General features: G+C 40.8%; 1 protein-coding gene across 8 annotated transcripts in view; it reads right to left on the reverse strand.

Moving 5' to 3' along the window:
* The window catches only part of Disp1 (dispatched RND transporter family member 1), a 160,558-nt gene that overhangs the window by 135,078 nt on the left and 5,237 nt on the right, over nucleotides 1–20,243 (reverse strand). Inside the window, exon 1 of one of the 8 annotated variants that reach the window (XM_076548133.1) lies at nucleotides 15,077–15,445. The exons of 6 other annotated variants lie outside the window; for them this stretch is intronic. The gene's annotated coding sequence lies outside the window, so the exon portion shown is untranslated. Of the gene's footprint in view, nucleotides 1–15,076; nucleotides 15,446–20,243 lie in introns of those variants that run through there. One more of the 8 variants, XM_076548128.1, reaches the window with a different exon arrangement.

Here is a 20,243-nt window from a genome sequence, read left to right on the forward strand (position 1 = left end):
AGTTTCTTCAAAACTGCATCCAGAATAACTTCAAAGCAGCTAGCTGAGATGGTCCAACCTCACAGACTACTTCAGCCAGGAGTAATCTTCAGATAACCTCACACTTTCCCATTACACAGAAACTAAACAAACAAAAATAATAGTAATACAGCTAGCTCCCCCAGGACTTGACAATTATCTCAATTTTATCAGGATCCCCTAAAGATGTCGTTGACCCCAGACATCAAAAAGCAGTCTAGAAACCACAATACCCGCATTCCTGAGAGGTGGGGTAGACAGTTTTGGTCAATCAATGGGTTATGGATGTTTCTCATCCTTACGGGGGTTGGTTACAAGTTGTTATTGGTCATGGTCAGGGAGGAAATTAAGCAAAGGAGATTGATTCAGAGATCTCATTCTAGAAAAGGAGGGGATAAAACTATGATAGGGAAAGAGGGTAGATTACTGAATCTACTTTTAAACTAAAAAAAAAGCAACTATTAATCTCAAATATTGGTACAGATTTTTGTATATTGATACAAACTTGAGGTTATTTTTGTTTTAACATACTAAATATATATGTGTTTCTACTCTTGTTTAAGGTATTGTGCCTATGCAGCTCATCTAAAACTGTAATGTAAATTTCTAGTCCTTAAAAGTTATTATTATAAACTATTTAGGATAACTAAGAAATGCAGTTAGTAGTTAGTCATCTACAACAATCAAACTTGGAATCATGTGAGGTATGTTTTCAAGGTCAAGCAGAGATATATTGTACATAGATGGTCTTCAAACACTTCAAAGGCCTAAAGAGTGTATTTCAGATGTTTTAATAACACAAAGCTTAAAAAAAAAAGTGAAGTGAAAATGTGAATTTAACAAGAACTTGTATATTTTCAACACTGTACACAAACTCCTTTGTTGCAAATAAATATTTATGCTTAAAAAAAAATAACACAAGGCTTTTCATGACAATGAGATATGTCTGCTCCTGGCAGCACCAATTTAATTCAAAAAGGGATGATGGGCAAAGAACTTCTATATGGAGTTTGTTTTATTTGTGACAAAGCTAGCCACTGGACAAGAATCTGCCCTTGCTGTGGGAGCCTAGCTGGGTGAACAGCTCCCACATTTTACAAGAGGGTACTCTTGAGAAAGGAGAGGATAAGAGATATTAGGTATAAAGATAGAGGGGAGAGAAACACATAGAAACACAGGGTAGCCTCAGGAGGGCCTGGATCATTATTTCCAGCCCCCTCTGTCTCTTCAAAAGGGATTTTGATAGGAATGCCAAGGGGTGGAGCAAAGACCTCCCCCTAGCTCAGCCAAGTGTAAACCCTTCCAATCACCTAGTAACCATGCACATGGTCAAGTAATCTTCTAATGCAGCTCTGCTGGGTATAGCAAGCTCAGATCTCACTAGGAAACCTTTATGGGCCTCCATAACTCCCCCTTCTTGATATAAGAAAAGGCTCCCCAGACCCATCAGTAGACTGTGCCTGTCTTAGGTCATCCTTCTTAATTAATCTTCCTTACCGTTATGGAGATATACTTTCCATCAAACATATGCTGGCTTACGTTGGAAGCTATCAAGAAGAAATTTCCCCATCTTTGGCTACCAACCTCTGGCAGGAGGAGTTACTCTCTGACCCAGGTCCCTATTAAGAGCTTGCAAACATCCACAGTGATCTCCATAGCTGCCACACCTCCCAGTAAAGGAGTAGAGGATAATAAAGATGGAATATCCTTTTTGGAATGGGTCTAAGGTGATTTCAGCACTCTTAGCTGCACTAAGCCCTTTTCAAAACTCTCAATAAAATTTTCAAGAGACTACTTTGATTCTCAGGAGAAAATAGTCATTTCAAAGCACTTCAAAGTACCCACTCAAGTAAACAAAGACCCATGCTAATTATAAAGACCTTTTTATAAACTAACTTGATGTGGGAGAATTATCCCTTTGAGGAAGGCCAACCCCTTTCTAAATAGAAACAGGAGTAGAAACTTCTAGGAAGAAGACAGAAAAACTCCCCTAATTATGACACCTTCAGTTGTGTTTTCCCAGGGGTTACTGAGATCATAAAATTGTATTTTAAGCTATCATAAAAAGTATTCAAATATATCTGAAGGTAAAACATATTCCTTGAAAAACTAATGGTACCTAATTTGTCTAGACAGATATTGATGTAGTAATAAAAACAATTTACACTTACATTCAATATTTAGATTTTTTACAAACTCACATTCAACATTTACACTTTTTACAAACTTACATTCAACATTTGCACTTTCTACATTCAATATTTACTTTTTACATTCAATATTTACATTTTTCACAAACTTATATTCAAGAGGAAACTCTATAGAACTATTTTACAAACTTATCTAAAAGAATCTCTTAACAGAACTAACTTACACTCAAAAGCAAACTCTATAGGACTACTTTACAAAGTTTAGCAAACATCTAGAAGAGATTGAATTCTTAACAGAACTATTATATTTTCATTCAACAAAACAGAAGTACGCAAATCATTTCTTAAGTTCAGAGTTTATAGTCAGCTTGGATATCATTCTGAAAGTTTTCTTGAGAGTTTGAAGTCAGAGCCTAATTCATCAGTGGCTCTAAGCTTGACTGAGGGTAAAATTCCCTCTTCTTTTTTTAAAGCTGCTTTTTAAAATTATCATGAGCATTTCAATGATGCCAATATTTCTCTCTTGCATTTTAAGCACAACCCAAGTTTCTTATTTTTTATTTGTCCATAAGTTTTTTCCATACCTAAAGCAATTTCCCAGTGTATGGACCAATTTCCCTTTCATTCTTAAGGGTTTCAAAATGACCTGAGAAGCATCACTGGCATCTTAATTGCCTCCTGACAGGCATCACCTGTTTCTCGTTTTCCCCTCGCCAATAATCCCCACCTGATAGCCAGGCTGTTTGACTGTTTCTCATTCCAAAGAAGCAAGCTAACAAAGCTTGTGGAAAAAATAGCATTTTGAGGTGAGAAAACAGTGTTTGGGGGCAGTGTAGTACTAACATCTCTATTATGAACTTCATTTCCCAAGCTGCCTTTCTCTATATCATCATGCTATTAGGAAGGAACCACATATCCCCTGCTGCCTTTCTGGGTCCGAGAGAAAACTTCCATTCACATGATCTGTATTCAAGCTTTTGCTTTTACCACAGGAGGTTTTTGAGTCAATATTTTGCTCTTTTCCAATGGGAGATTTGAGTTCTCCCTGAGCCGGCATTGATAGGTGTATTTCCTTCACCTGATATTGTCCCCAGAGTGGGCTGCTTCTGTCCATCCTTGCACACATGGACAGGCGTTTTGGTAACCCTCTGTTCCCCTGCCTTACCTAGTCAGTGAAAGAGTAAGGAGAGTACTTGAAAATAGAACATTTTTAGAAAGATTTTTTTTTTCCCTGAGAGAGAAAGCAAAGAAAGAGCTTGTTCAGAGAGCTTCATTTTTGCAGCCGTGGGTGCTGTGTAGGCGGGGGCTCCAAGTTGAGCCCGTGGCTCTCGCTGTTCCCACTGGCCTTGTTTGTATGGCCAAATTTTGCCTCAGCTTTTCCCATGCTGCCATTATAGCTACTGGGAACTTAGACCTTACTTTTTTATGCCAGCAGCTTTTTCCCCCTGGGTCCCGCACCACCTCTGGTCCTTCAGCGGGAGGAAGATGCCCACTCAGCTCTCCGCCTGCATTCTCCCCAGAGACCACCACTAGGCTCCAGCCCCAGGGGATTCTGGCTAGGGTCCAAAGTAGCTGCTGATTTTTTCTAATACCAGCTTGAAGGGGAGATAGGACTAGCAAAGAGGATACACCCCGTTCCACGAGGTTTTTTGTTTTTTTCTAGAGCAATTACAGGTGATTTTCCCATACTGATAGATGTTATTTCCAGGTGAGTTAAATTTTTGCCCTAAGAGAAAGAGAAAAAAATCTGAAAAGAAAAGACCTGAAGAGCTTCCAGTTTTTTAGAGAGAGATTACTAAGTTTTTCCCAAGAAAGCTTTTAGTTTTTGAGAGAAAGATTACTAAATTTTTCCCAAGACTTCTGTTCCTTATTCTTGGCTTCATAGCCAAGGAAAATAATTCTGATGGTATGATGTTTTCATACTGTAACAATGTCAGTGGAGTGAAGAGTTTTATTTCATCCACATCTGACTCAGGGAAAATTCCTCTGCCATTCAGGACTTAAATCTAATCCACAGGAAACTTTCTCTGCTCATTTTTCTCATCTTTGATAGATTTTTCTCTGATTCTTCCCCCAGAAGTTTGTGTTCATGGTCCCATATTTGGAAATCAAGGACATAGTTCCTCTGTCTTGTTATTTATCTTATCCTAAGTTTTTTCTTGCACTATTTCTTATACTCTACTTTATATATATTATTTCTTATTACCCTAAGTTTTTTCTACACTACAGTCCTACATTATACTTTATATTTTTCATTAATTTTTATACATAGAAATTAAGAAAGGAAAAAAAGAATAAAAACTTAGAGATATTCACTGCAGCCTCTCTTTTTTGTTGTTGTTTTGTTTTATTTTTGAGACAGGGTTTCTCTCTGTAGCTTTGTGCCTTTCCTGGATCTCACTCTGTAGCACAGGCTGGCCTCAAACTCACAGAGATGCACATACCTCTGCCTCCTGAGAGCTGGGATTAAAGGCATGCACCCCCACCACTCAGCTGCAGCCTCACTTTTTAACTTCGGCATTCTGCCACCTGACTTTCACTCCCGAGAATAAAATACTGTCGCCTTTATTTTTAATTCCTTACCTGGCATGCCCCTGACACCCGTGATGCTCCCTCTCTCCTTTCATCAAGTCCCTGTCCCTGTTCCTGGCACCATTTGTAGGAGCCCAGCTGGGAAATCGGCTTCCACATTTTACGAAAGGGTACTCTTGAGGAGAGAAAGATAAGAGATATTGGGATAGAGGAGAGAAAAACACAGAGAAACACAGAGTAGCTTTGGAAGGGCCTGGATCATTATCCACTGGCACCTTCTGTCTCTTCTAAAGGGATTTTTACAGGAATGCCAAGGGGTGGAGCAAAGACCTCCCCCAGCTCAGCCAAGTGTAGACCTTTCCAATCACCTAGCAACCATGCACATGGTCAAGTAATCCTCTGATGCAGCTCAGTTGGGTATAGCAAGCTCAGATCTCACTAGGAAACCTTTATGGGCCTCCACACCTTGTCTCAACTGTTGACAATATGCTGTCCAAACTGGATAAGCAGGACACAAAATAAGGTGACTGCCAAGACAAGGTAAGGCAATCCTTTAAAATTCCTGCTCACAAAAATGTCTGTCAGATATTCTAGGCTTGTAGGCTGAAGATGGATGCCCCAACATTTCAGAGGAACCTTAGGACTATCCAGGTGGCTGGCTGTTTCTGTCATTTCTATTGTTTTGGAAGTTGCTTGCTTTGCATTTCCTGTTTATTCAGGTAATATTATATATCCTCTTCAGATCTCTGATGGAGTTGAAGACTAGATAGTTATAGTTACAATTTCCCTTTTTACCAAATTCAGAAAAGAAATTCACAAAAGAGGTGTAAAGTATATAAGGCTGAAAAACATAAAAGCTTAAGTTGTTTATCTAAGAAAATGTTTCAAGATCTAAAAAGACATTTTTAGGATGGTAATACAAGTTAAGATAAAAGTGGCTTAGGTATAATACTTTGGACTCATCAAACTAGGATAAATAATAATTTCTCTGAATTTGCCAAATACAAATGGACTGGACATTGTGAATGTAATCCTTACTTGGTAATTGTTCTTATTGTATATGGTTTTAATATGTTAGAGTTAAAACTCTTTCCTTTGTATTTAAACAAAAATGAAGAAATGTTGCAGAATATTTGCTTACACTGTAGGAAGATGTGTCACTGTGATTGGTTTAATAAAGAGCTGAATGGCCAATAGCTAGGCAGGAGAGAATAGGCAGAACTTCTGGGCAGAGAGAGGAAGTAACAGGGAGGAATCTAGGTGCAGGGGTTTTGCCAGCAGACTTGGAGCAAGTTGGATATGCTGTACTGAGGAAAGGTAAAGCCACATGACAGAACATGGATTAATAGGAGCAGGTTAATTTGAGTTATAAGAAAGCTAGCTGGGGACAAGTCTAAGCTAAAGGTTAAGCTTTCATAATCAATAAGAAGTCTCTGTGTCATTATTTGGGGGCTGGTGATCCAAAGATAGTCCCATAAGAAAGCTTGCTACACTCAGGTTGCTGCTTCATGCTGCCATGCTTCCTCATCCTGATGGATTCTTGTCCCTACAAAATAAACTCTTTCTTACATAAGTTGAGTTGCTCAGGACTTCTTATCATAGAAAGAGATGAGTAATTAATACAAAATGGAAACAGAACACTAGTTCCAAGTGGACCCTATACATTGGGTGCATATTACCACTTCTGTATGTTTACTGAGACTGCAAGATATGTTATCTTTGAGCCAATTTTCTGGAGCTAAAGGAAGAAACCTTTACAACCACAACATTTTCTCAGCATGAACATGTCTAAAATCTAGTGTTCTCACCTGCCTCACCTTCCCATGTGCTGAGGTCACAAATATCATGCAACCATACCTAGTGAAAATAAAATAATTTAATCCTAACTTTTTTCTATTTGTTTTTAGTTTCAGGATTACCAAATGATCCTAGTACCAATCTGTTCCCAGAAAAATAGAACTCCTCATTCCTTTTATACCAAGAGTCAAGTCATTGGTAGTCTACTACAAGCTATATTTAATATCACTATACTAAGTACAAAACACAGAGATCTAAGCTGGGTGGTGGTGGTGGTGGTGGTGGTGGTGGTGGTGGTGGTGGTGGTGCATGCCTTTAATCTTGGAAGGTAGAGGTGGCAGATCTCTGAGTTCAAGGCCAGCCTGGTCTACAGAATGAATTCCAGGAGAGCCAGGGCTACACAGAGAAACCCTGTCTCAGAAAACAAAAACAAAACAAACAAACAAACAAACAAATAAAAACGGAGATCTAAAGCCAGGCATGGGAGGCTTACACCTGAAATCCCAGCACTCAGGAAGCCAATGCAGGGGAATCATTCAAATTCAGTGGCAGTCTGTATTTTACAAAGTGAGACCATGTATAAAAAAAAGTCTAAAAAATGTACTTAAATTAAATGTTTAACAGATGCCAAAGTTGCCTAGATGAAACAAATTTACCACTGCATATAATTTCTAGCAAGCTTATTTTCTTCCCAGTGAGCACTAAAGTCCTCAATGAGATTATGCCAAAGAGCTCAGCGTTCTGTTGCTCCAAACATTCAAGTGCACAAAATTATGTTTAGTCAACAACTGGCCACGTATTCACATTGGTCCCATAACAATAAAGCTCAGACTTTCTACTGCCTAGTGGCACCAAAAGGCGCTCCAGTAGTATATTCTGTGTACATGAGTCTGTGCTGATGCTGGCATAAACATGTGGTCAGATATGATACAGTTATGTACAGTTCAGGATACCTGATGTGATACAGGACTGAATTACAAGTTTATATACTTACTACACTATACTTTTCTCCAGTATTTACTTATGTTAGGTCCCCTGTAAAACAGGGGCTGTGTTCCACCATCAGCAAGCAGCTCTATGCAGGAGTCCTATTTGTACTTGAATTACTATCATGTTTATTTATCATGACCTTAGCAGCAAAAGCCCATACCATGTATGTATAAACCCTATAGCTAGTTGCACATACGTTGTATTATGTAGGTGTGTGTACACACATTCTATAGTGTTCATGCCACAAAGTGACCTACTGATATATTTCCAAAACTCTATCCTTGCCATGAGTGATACAAAATGAACATTTAAGATCATCTGAGGAAACTTAAATGTTTGCAAGGCAGTGACTTTACCCATATCCTAGAGCACACTTTTAAAGTCTCAGTTCACTATCTGTATCACAGAGCACAGTGATGATCACAGTATAAATTACATTACCAAAAGTTTTTTGAATAATAGAAAAAAATCTCCAGTAAAGAATGAATATGTGGGGCTGGGGAATGGCTCTGTTAGCAAATGCTTACGTTGCAAACACAAGGATTTGTTTGATCCCCAGAACCCACAATTAAAAAGCTAGGCAAGGTGGCATATGCTGGTAATCCCAGGGTAGTAGAGGTGGGTGAGGATCCCCAGGGCTCACTAGCCAGCCAACCAAGCCAGTTTAGAGAAAAAATGTAGTCGGTGCTGAGAACCAACACTGGTGGTTGTCCTCCAGTCCTTGTACACTGCACACACACATGTACATGTACCCACACACGTGCATTTGTACACACACATGCATAGAATGAGTGAATATAATAGCTATGTTTTATAGTGTGGATGGGTCCAATTTAGCTCAAAAGGACTATTAACATCTATGGATCTAAGGACACAAATATAACCCAAATAAAATTAAAAGATAAACAGCCACTTTTAAATTTGAAATTACCTTTTTTTCAATGATGCAGTTGTGACAGCTGATACGTGAATTACTACACATAATTCAACAACCAAGATGGGCCTTTATTCTCAGAAATGTACGAAAGAAAAGTATAACTTAAATTTAGTTTAGAAACAATTACTGAAACCCACACAACTGACATCTGGAATGGTCATACCATACCAAGGGAACTTACTGTCAAACAGTATAAAATAATAATAAAGCAAAGCAAAATAATAATAATACTATACAACATATATTGCATGTATTATTTTCCATCCTAAAAACAATTCTCCAGAGTAAATAATAATCTACTTTGCAACTGAAAAAAAAAAAAAGAATCCAAAGTTGGGCAACATGCCCTTTATCTAATAGCTCATGTACAAGGTCAAATCATTCTTTCAGAGAAACTAGGTGGAAGGTGATATTTAACCTACTAAAAATAATTGTGAAAGCATCATCAGAAACTATAAAGGCTTACCTATGTCACATGTCACTGTAAGAACACTGACTTACATTCATAAACAAAACAACTACCATTTTTAAAGCCTGTAGTTTGGATTCCTTGTATGCATGGGCTTCATGTGCACTGCCTAGCTAGGACAGAATTTCTCAGTAGGGAGACCTGAGGTATATCATTTTGTATAGAAGATATAACCTTGGACATTGCAGCCCAGCAATGTCATCTACCATGTTCACACTGGAGAACAATGTAATTGAGTTATAAGACAAAACCTCGTATTTTAAGAAGTTTACATTTTTGCATCAGACCAAATTCATAGCTGTTATGGGTGGAACCCATTGCTGATCTGTCTCTCCTTTACTTCCAGAGACCAGATCCCATGGTTTCTCCATCTAACTACAGGGCAAGGTACTATACTCTGCCTGTCCCATATTTTCAAAGATGGCAGAGGGTTAATAAAATACCTAAGGAAAAAAATGGGAATAGGAAAAATAAAAACTCTAAAAAAAGTTTTTAAACTTAGAAATGAAATAACCATGATCTACACAGATGCTGGGTAAATACAGATAAGACCCCATCCCGAGGGAACTTCCAATCTCCTCGTCTGTGACAGCTCTATAGGTACAGGTAAGGTACACAAAAAGACACAGGATTTGGATTTTTGGATCTGAATGCTCAGGTGATTAAGACTATGCAAATATTTCAAAATACAAAACTCTCTGAAATCTGAAACACTGGTCCCTAAATGACAACATGTTCCAATGACTCCAATCAGTTTCCCAGTGATACATGACATTTAAACAGCCCTTGGAATTTTATGAAATGCTTTCTGAGCATCTCACTTTAAATCTCATTACAACAACCTACAACAAAAATGAGTAGTCTCCATTGACTAACGAGGAAGCAGATTAAGGAACACGATACCCCTGCCTGGGTGGCACAAATGAGAAAAAAAAACAAAGTCAAAGCCCAGCTCTAGACCAACTACATCCAAAGTCTCTGAAGAAAAATGAGTCTGGTTTCCATCACGTGAATTCACAGCTCAAGTCAGACCCTCTGAAGTGAATGCCTCGTAATCCATCTATCATAGCACAGTTTCACAGTCACGACAAAGCCATGGGTATATGAGGAAAGTGAACAGCAACTAAGGACAAACCCTAACGAAGGCTGGGCAACAGGACCAGCTTTTCCTACTCACTTCTCAGGACAAGCCCACTCCTCACATTCTCTACCCTGCCAGAGTCTATACTATACTGTTCAACAGTATGCGAGAGTGGACGATAACAGTAATCTTTATGCAGCGTACTAGAGAGATCATCTCAAACACTTATACCCCCACTTTTATACCACACTAATACCAGCTTCTGTGAGATCATACTTGTGACTTACTTCTTCATTAAAAGTATCTTCTCTCAGCTGGGCAGTGGTGGCATGCGCCTTGGGAGGCAGAGCCAGGCGAATCTCTGTGAGTTCGAGGCCAGCCTGGTCTACGGAGCAAGATCTATGACAGGCACCAAAACTACACAGAGAAACCCTGTCTCGGGGGGGTGGGGATGGGGGGGTCTCTTCTCAGGCTGGGGACACAGCTTAGTTGGAAGAATCTTTGCTTTGTATGCATGAGGTCCTGAGTTAGACCCCAGCACCATGGGATTGCAGAAGTGACAGGGAGACATCTACTCTTAAAGACTGTTAGGGATATATCCCATTGCTAGTCTGTAAGATGCTATAAAAACTACTTCTGCCTACCTAGCATGCTTTCCTAATTCTTTTCTGGCTTGAGATCAACAGGAGTGACAAATAAGCATCTACTTTGTATGCAAAAATCACTCCTCAATCCACATTGTCTTCAGAAGGCTGAAAACCCTAAACTGCCAATGCTTCCAGGCCATCCTTTAGCCTGACAGATGGGTGCAAGTATTCAGACGGTGACTTATAGGGGGTTGTACTTTTGGATTTTAAATTTAACATGGCTCAATTTAAAATTAAAAACATATCATTTAAATTATATTCTCTTATATTTAACTTAAAATCAAATTAGGCAGTATCCACAAGAAATCAAACTAACTAAACAGTATTCTACACTTTAAAAAAATCTCAACTGAAAAACTTTTTTACTTTTTTGGGGGGAGGTGGTGCTAAAATTTGAGCCTGGGGCTTCACACTGTACTGTTAAACCAAACCCTAAGGCCCTCAGCTAAAACAGCTTATGAAATACAAAATATCTGTTAGTGATGATAAAAGCTTTCTATATATCTTATGATCAGTTGGCCAAACTAAAGGTTCTTATAATAGCTTCTTAGATCGTAAACACCAGAATAGTTGACAAAACTCAATGACTTGGCAATTTTATCATCACAGACAGGTCCAGACCTACCAGTAAGCATTAAATTTCAAAGTTACAAACTCATTATGCCATCAAGCAGTAAATTAAGATTTAAACATACCAGTTTTAGGCCCCCTGGGAGTTATGATCTTGCCTGCTGTACCATTCTGCCTAGCTGGCAGCTGGCACACATCAATATGCCATTGGCTGTCAAATGAATGGAAGATCACTTCACTAGTTCACAGTCATTAGCATATTCAATGTCCTACATGTCCTGGTTCCATCTTACAGGAGCCTCCTAATAGGCATCCCATATACTTCAGGCTATTACTTCAAAAATTGTTCCAATATTTCTAGTTTGGGGTACTATCTCTTCCAACAGAACCAATAAAACACCGACATTCCACAACAGGCTTTCAGTATACCTTGTTAAAGGAACCGAAAAGGTACTGCCACTATCTAAGCTATTCTGCCTAACCAACATGCAGTCCTAAGCTTCTTCCTGATTAGGAACTCAACAGCAATAACCAATAAACATCTACCTCATCTTTGCAGAGATCAGTCCTCACATATTATATGTGTGGAGTTGTCAAATAAAAATCCCTATTCCATCCCACCTCTGAAATAATCTGTGGTGATATTGTGTCTCCCAGTATTTGTGCACCCTAATAAACTTGTCTGGGGTCAGAGGACAGAACAGCCACTAGACAGACATAGAGGCCAGAAAATGGTGGCACACACACCTTTAATCCTATCACTTGGGAGGCAAAGATCCATCTGGATCTCTGTGAGTTCAAGGCCACACTGGAAACAGCCAGGTATGGTGACACACACCTTTAATCCCAGAAAGGGATGGCAGGAAGCAGAAAGGTATATAAGGTGTGAGGACTAGGAACTAGAGGCTTTTAAGCTTTTAGGCTTTTAGCAGCAGTTCAGCTGAGATCCATTGGGATGAGGACTCAGAGGCTTCCAGTCTGAGGAAACAGGATCAGCTAAGAAGTTGGTGAGGTGAGTTTAGCTGTGGCTTTCTCTATTTTCCTGATCTCTCAGGTTTCACCCCTATATCTGGCTCCATGTTTTTTATTTAATAAGACCATTTAGAAATTAGTCTACAATTGACACCCAACTTTTAAAGAGCAACAACTTGTTTAAAAATGTTTTACATTGCTATAGATTTTAGTTTATTGATACAAATTTAAGGTTAATTTTGTTATACTGTATATATATTATTCTAGGCACCCAAGTCCATGTGCCATTTCAGTTCTTCACCAACTCAAACATCTAATGATCAGACAACCCAAGCTTAAAGCAGAACAGTCAGAAACAATGCAGAGGGTACAATCTTACAATTGTTATCACCTCTGAAAGACAGCATGTGATCTTATAAGTAAAATTTAGGAGCCTGTTAGCTTCAGCTAAATGGTTAACTGTTGATGCCAGGGACTATGTAGGGAAGACCAGCCAAACTATGCTACAGCGATCTCAAAGATGGTGGACTAAGAAGAAAGTGGGGGAGGCTCTTATACCCAGTCACACACTGTATAATGTTCTTTTCATCGCAGTGACCTACAGAAATAAAAATTAATTCCTCTTACAAAGGGTTCTTTGAAACCATGACTTGATTTCATGGGTAAGCTATGTGGTTTGCAAGACCTGAAGATCAAGTCAGTGATACAGCAAATCACATGGTCCACTTAAAGAAAGTCAGAAATGGCGTCTGGAGTTTATACTGGCTGTGCAAACGAATGTGCTCGGTTCTTACCCAGCGTCGCCACCTGAAAGCCAGCCACTGTCCCTTGAAAGCCATTGTCCCATCTTTTCTATCAGAACTAACTGAGAAACATGGCCCCAAACACCAAACCAATACCACCTGCTAGGAAATATATTTTTCCAGTGTTAGTAAGCAAAGCAAAACATCTCACTTAGGTAACAATATTACAAGATTATACTGGGGGGGGGGGGGCACGTGAAATGCTGCTCTCAAATTATTTTCTACTCCAGGATACCCTCCTAAATTTACTGCTAAATGAGTTTAAGAAAAAAATTACTCGGGAGGCAGAGGCAGGCGGATCTCTGTGAGTTCCATGCCAGCCTGGTCTACAGGTCTGTCCAGGACAGGCACCAAAACTACACAGAGAAACCCTGTCTCAAAAACACAAAAACAAAAAGGAAAAAAAAAAGAAAGTTAATATAGGCATTATTTTCTTCATCCCTCCCCCCAAACTGAGACAGGGTTTTTCTGTGTAGCTTTGGCACCTTTCCTGGAACTCACTCTGTAGAGCAGGCTGGCCTAGAACTCAGAGATCCACCTGCCTCTGTCTCCCAAGTGCTGGGATTAAAGGTCTGCACCACCACCACCACCACCACCACCACCACCACCACCACCACCACCACCACCACCACCACCACTACCGGCACCACCCCCAGCTCCTTGTTTTGTTTTTTGTTGTTTAGGAAGATTAGTATATTGGTACACTGCAAAGGAGCAATGGGTTGAGCAGTCAGTATGGAGCTGCTTGCATCCTAGGCATTATTTTTGGTAACAATTTTTTCAATAAAAACCTCTTATAAATTTTTTTTGTTAAAAAGGAAAACTACATCTGAGCCTAAAATGCCTCCAGAAACACATTAAAAATCACATTTATAGAGAATTCATGAAGTAAGGTCATCGTCTTTGAAAAGCTTCATTAAGAAGCTAAATCCTTAGAGCAAACTGCAAAGTTCCAATATGAATAAGTTTTGACATGTTCACGGTAATTCCAACCTTTATGTCATAAATATTCTCAGAGCATTTGTTCCACCCATGTTCACAACACACAGAATCCCGGGTACAAAGTGGGTTGTGGAGCCTGTTCACCGCAGAGTCAGATGTACAAGAAACAACACTTCCTTCCATTAAAGGTCTGTTCTCCTTCCTTGATAAGAAGGCAGTGAAGGTTCCAACAGGGGACGTTTTCAAAGGTTGTTTTGGAAATCTTTTGAGCTGTTTCTTCCAACCTGTTTATTTTCTACGGCTCTCAATGAACAAGGTTTGCCAGTTACCTGAATGCTGGACTAAAACCGAAAGTCCTCTCACACATCACTACTCCACTACCTTGGCTCAATACAAAATACTCCAAGGAATGAGGTGACAAGGTGGCCTTGTTTCTGACAGGTGAATATATGTCTGGAGATCACCTAAAACAAGTTGGGTTATAGTGCTGAGTATAGGACACCTACCTCTCGGTCAATTATTGATCAGAGAGGCTCAGAGGCCACCTCAATGATACAGGCTATCACCATTGCTCTTGGTGGCCACCAAACGTAGATGGCAATAATGCAATAGTGACGTGACTACTATGGGGACAACCAGCCACTTTTCTACTCAGATATGAGGCCCAACCCATAGTAAAAATTCATGCCTAGAACTGTAAACCCGATCAAAAGCCCATGGCTGCAGGTCATAGCCCTAGTGAGGGACCTACTATTATTTTCATATATGGACATGGTATAAAACTACTTTCTAAGTATTTGTGGTTATAACCACAGATTAATGCTGATCTCAGCCTCAGTGAGAGAAATTTCATTTGCAGTTGGCAATGGTTAACGGAGAGACTGATAAATGGCCAAAGTGCGGAGAGTGACTTTTGCGTGCTCAGTATTAAATGGGACATCTCTCACTCCCTCCAAGGCTCTGGGAGAATCCTGGAGGAGGGTGTGGAGGAAGTAGAAAGCATGTGAGAACCTAAGATGGAGAGGAGTGCTATAAAACACTGTTTCTAGACACGACATGGATGCTGCCTTCATGAACTCCTCACAGCAGCCGTGGTCAGCTGCCTGCTCAACACCTCCCTGTCCACATCCCCTCCCGTGTAGGAGGAAGTCCCGAGGCCTATCCCTACCTGAAGAGCTGCTGGCAGGTAACTGCTGCTTGCAGAGGAGGAATCTTGGTCTTTAGTGGGATAGCCACTGGAAAACAGCCCATGCTCCAGTAAACATCCTCTCTCTCGCCCTCATGCAAGCAGCCCCAATGAAACTCAGAGGGTCACAAAAGAACAAAACAAAACAGAAGACAAGAAAGAGGGGGCTTTCTGGGAAGAAGGGGTTTGGCAGGAGTAGTAAAGGGGAAAGAGAGAGAGAGGACCATGGGCACAGAAAGGATGAAAACACCTTATCAACTTACGAAACTAATAAAAGGTATTTTAGCTGGGCGGTGGTGGCGCACGCCTTTAATCCCAGCACTCGGGAGGCAGAGCCAGGTGGATCTCTGTGAGTTCGAGGCCAGTCTGGGCTACAGAGTGAGTTCCAGGAAAGGCGCAAAGCTACTCGGAGAAACCTTGTCTCGAAAAGAAAAAAAAAGTATTTTAAGTGAGTGAAATCATTTAATGTATGGTAAAGTCAGGCCAGGCAGTGGTGGTGTACGCCTCTAATTCCAGAGGTAGAGGCAGGCTGATCTCCATGAGTTCGAGGCCAGCCTGGTCTACAGAGTGAGTTCCAGAACAACTAGGGCTGTTAAACAGAGAAATTGTGTCTCAAAAAAACCCAAAAAAAAAGAAGAAGAAAATATGGTAGAGTCAGAAATAAACTACAAGAAATGTTCCAGGGTCAGAAATCATGAGAAAGTACAAATCTAGTGATATATGCCTATAATCCCAGAACTGGGCATGAGGCAGAATAGGAAGACAAAATTATGGGGTTGTGGGAAGGGAAAGGAACCTCACTGTGAAGTCTGGCTGAAGCCTCTTGCCAGCTGAGAATCAAGAATTTTAATACAACTAACAACATCTGCTTCAGGTCTTTCACTCCAGCTGTACAGCTGTAATTTTCCAGGAACTTCTCAGAAACCCCAGCACAGCAAAATACAGATCCCAGCCCTCTGCGCTCCTGGTTTGCTTTTCTGACTGAAGTCTCATCAAAGGCATCTTCAGAGCCTCTCTGGAATCTCAACTATTGAAAGGAAGAAGAAAAATAGAGGAGTCCCTAGAAACCCACTGACTGCTGACATTGCAAAAGCTTCCAAACCCTACATACAATCACCACAGGACACCCAGAGCCGACTCTCCTTGAAGAAGCCGCTCATGGCCCGGTGTGCTTCCCTCTTCCCCTAAGGCCGTGGCCCATCCTAAACTGTTCTTCCCAGAAGCCACAGATAGCACTTTCCCTGAGTTGAGGTCCTAGAAAACTCAAGACTTGAAACACAAAGGTGACAGTATGCTCTGTTCCTGCGGCCACTGACATCCAAGGGTGTTCCAGGGAACACTGGCGAGTGCCCGCATTGATACCCAGCTGCTCTGCTCTCCTCCTGGCTTCCATGCTACGTCGCTTTCTTTGTGTCTTATTTGGGGTTTCTATTGCTGTGAAGAGACACCATGACCATGGCAACTCTTATAAAGGAAAACATTCAATTGGTGCTGACAGAGTTTCAGAGGTTTGTTTAGTCCGTTATCATCATGGTGGGACATTGCAGCATGCAGGCAGACATGGTGGGACATCCTGGGAACTCGAGGACCTGAGAGTTCTACATCTTGATCCACAGGCAACAGGAAGTGAACTGTGTACCACACTGAGCACAGCTTGAGCAAAGGAAACCTCAAAGCCCGCCCCCACAGTGACACACTTCCTCCAATAAGGCCACACCTACTCCAACAAGACCACACCTCCTAATAGTGCCACTCCCTTTGGGGGCCATTTTCTTTCAAACCACCACACTGTGACTATTTTCTGACCAAAGCCCCACACAGTGTTTAATGTGGAAATATCACTGGTACCAAAGATTAAAATCCCCTAGAGTCGCTATACTCCATTCATGTGGCAGGTGGTACTGTACATGGTTTATCCAGAAGGACATCACCATAAGGACTGATAGATACACCAATATCCTAAGGCACCCTTCTGCCTCTAAGAGAGCCACCCGAGCCCCTGTAGAGGTAAACTAACTCTGGTGTTAACCAGAATTGAGGTCCCTAAAAGACAAAAGGGACCTCCAGGCTTCTGACTACAATGGTGTGACGCTGCGCCTCTATCTCCACCATTGCTGAGAAGAGGCAGAGGTGGGGTGCCAGCTTGAGACCTCCCTGGGCTACAAAGTAAGTCTCAGGGCAGCCTAGGCTATGTAAAGAGACTGCCTCAAAAAGAACAGAATGAACAAATACAGAGAGGTAAATTAGTTCTAAAGCCAGCAGGTCCTGGTGGCATCTGCACAGTCCTGGTGGTGAAAATTCGAGGCATGGTGCAGAAAATTGGTAAGAGGAAGTAAAACCTGGCAGTCTACACACAGTGCAGAGCCAGACACCATCCCACACAAAGCTCCACAGCAGAGTAAATTCAAAAGTAATTTGTCATACGGATGGAACACACAGAAGAATGATCAGGAGAAGAAACAGGTTGAATGTTAACAGCTAATCTAAATACTGTTATTTCTGAGGCTAAAAGATGAAGTCTCAAGAATCATAACATAAAAATAGATGACATCAGAGGAAGTTGGTATTACTGTTCCTTATAGTAGGGAACAGAGGCTGCAAGAGCCATTTTGATTAGACAGCATGGTGCCCATACAGATGGGCATGGGCAAAGCATGGGCAAAGATGACTAACATTGGACATCTGGGGGACTATGACTCAGGAAAAAGGAGGGGCTAACACCAATGTCTGGAAAACCCAAAAGCAAACAGCAATGTAATCTGTTATATAAAGAAGGCTACTTTTATGTGATGCTGGATAAATATGGCCTTGAGGTCAGAGGCAAGTGCTTTGATCTCTGCCAGTCTGCCTGTGTGTGGCTGCCTGTAAGGCTGTCTGTATTCATACCTATGTGGAGTCCGTGTGCCAGTCTGCCTGTGTGTGGCTGCCTGTAAGGCCATCTGTATCCGTACCTATGTGGAGTCCGTGTGCCAGTCTGCCTGTGTGTGGCTGCCTGTAAGGCCGTCTGTATCCGTACCTATGTGGAGTCCGTGTGCCAGTCTGCCTGTAAGGCCATCTGTATCCATACCTATGTGGAGTCCGTGTACCAGTCTGCCTGTGTACCGATGCATGGAGTGGGTTCTCTCCTTCCATCTGGATGTGGGTTCAAGGGATTGAACTCAGGTTTTGAGGAGGTTCCCACTTAGCTATCTCACGGGCCTCTGAAGATTATTCTATTTTATAGAGCTAAACACTGCACTCTAGAATTTAAAAGAGTATAGTAAAAGCACTGTAGGTCAAGTATTTCCCAGTGAAAAGCTTTAACTCAACAATCCACATACAAACTATCCCCTTTCCACTCTCATGGCCAATTTTAAATCAACTTTTTTTTTCTTTTCTTCACAGGATGTTTCTACAACGCTACCATCTATATGTCCATTTAGAATAAAAATTAATTTCTCTATGTATCTAAAATAAACTGCCCCACAAAGTACCAGAAAAACCTATAACTGCTATTGTTAGTGGAAGAGAAGGCCACTCCCTCCAATAGGACAGCACAGGCAGTCATCCACAGACAGGTCCTCTCAGCCTGGGGTGCGAATGCTAAGAAATCAACAGCCAGGCACTAACATTGAAGGGGAACATTTATTACAGTAAAATGGACAGTCCTGCCTGCAAATACAGATTCCTATCAGAAATGCCACAGGAGGGAGGGATTTCTAGGGGAAATCTTAAGTAAGGCTGCATTGTGCATAACACAGAAGGCATCCGCTTGATGAATAGCATAGTTGTTAAAAGCTAAATCCTGGACTTCAGGTTGCCTGGATTCAAATCCCAGCTCCAATAATTACTGTGTAGACAGGGCAAGCTATTCAGTCTCCATAAACCTCAGTTTCCGTGTCTGTAAATCTGGTATAATGGCTCTTAATGGGATTGTAATGAAGACTAGATGAGACAGGACAAATTCAAAACCAGAGATCAGCATGCACTAAACAGTTAGTAATTGTTAGTAGTCATCTAATTAAGACTAATCTCTTTTATAAAACAGATCTGAAATGCCAAAAGCACCTAAACAATGGTTAATAAATTATATTTTAGTTGGCCACTTCCTAACAGGAGTAGATGACACTAATATCCATCACACAGTCAGCAAATAGAAAAGCCTGGAAGCCAGAAACAGCTAGAAATTAAATCCTTTTTTAAAAGGTTACTATTCAGTAAAGGCCCTAATAATCAGGTTACAATACTAAGGACATGTGGTGGTATTCTAATTGTACTGAAATGTGATTTTGATTGCATGTTAATAAATAAAGTTGCCCGGGGGTCAGAGCTATTAGAGCCATAGACAGAGTGTGGCGGTGGTGGCGCACGCCTTTAATCCCATAGATCTCTGTGTGTTCAGGGATACAGCCAGCATTGCAGACATATGCCTTTAAGACCTAGAGGGCTGTACATTCAGACAGTGATGAGGCAGTCACGTGTTTGGGTTTACAACCAATGAGAAGGCAGAATGACTGGAAAATCGATTTACACACAGGAAATAGCTCTCTTTTGGGAAGCTGAGACACAGCAGGAGGAAGGGTGAGATTTTAGCTCTGAGCTCTGACCTCTCGGCTTTCTCTTTTACATTGTTTCTGTGTTTCTTATTTAATAAGACGGTTGGTTACATCTACAAGGACATGTTTCTATGTTATGCTACTGCTAAAGCTATCCATCAAGGAAAGCGTCTGGCTAAATCAACCACAGGACAGCCAAAGGAAACAAAAAAGAGCCACCTATTTGGTAAGTACAGTACTTCAGTCCTTCCCTCAAATACCTAACTTGCATGAGAGAAGAGGGAAAAGACAGGGTGACAAGATATCAGACATGGGCAATGCAAAATGTTCCCTGAGGTTTCAAAGACTAAATAACACACTACTGCAAGTAATCATAAATGTTACATTTGGCCTTTAAAAGTGTTTTTAAAGATTTACTTTTTATTTATGAGTCTATGTGTGTGAATATGTGCAAGGAAACCAGAAAAAAAAAGGGCATTGGATTCTCTGGAGCTGGAGTTACAGGCAGTGGTGAGGTGCCATGTGGGTGCTGGGAACTGAACCTGGGTCCTCTGAAAGAGCAATAGTACATGTCCTTTAAACTAATTGTTAATTTAACCAATTAGGGCTAGGGC

Source organism: Peromyscus maniculatus, chromosome 11 (assembly GCF_049852395.1).
Source record: "Peromyscus maniculatus bairdii isolate BWxNUB_F1_BW_parent chromosome 11, HU_Pman_BW_mat_3.1, whole genome shotgun sequence".
NCBI lineage: Eukaryota > Metazoa > Chordata > Mammalia > Rodentia > Cricetidae > Peromyscus > Peromyscus maniculatus.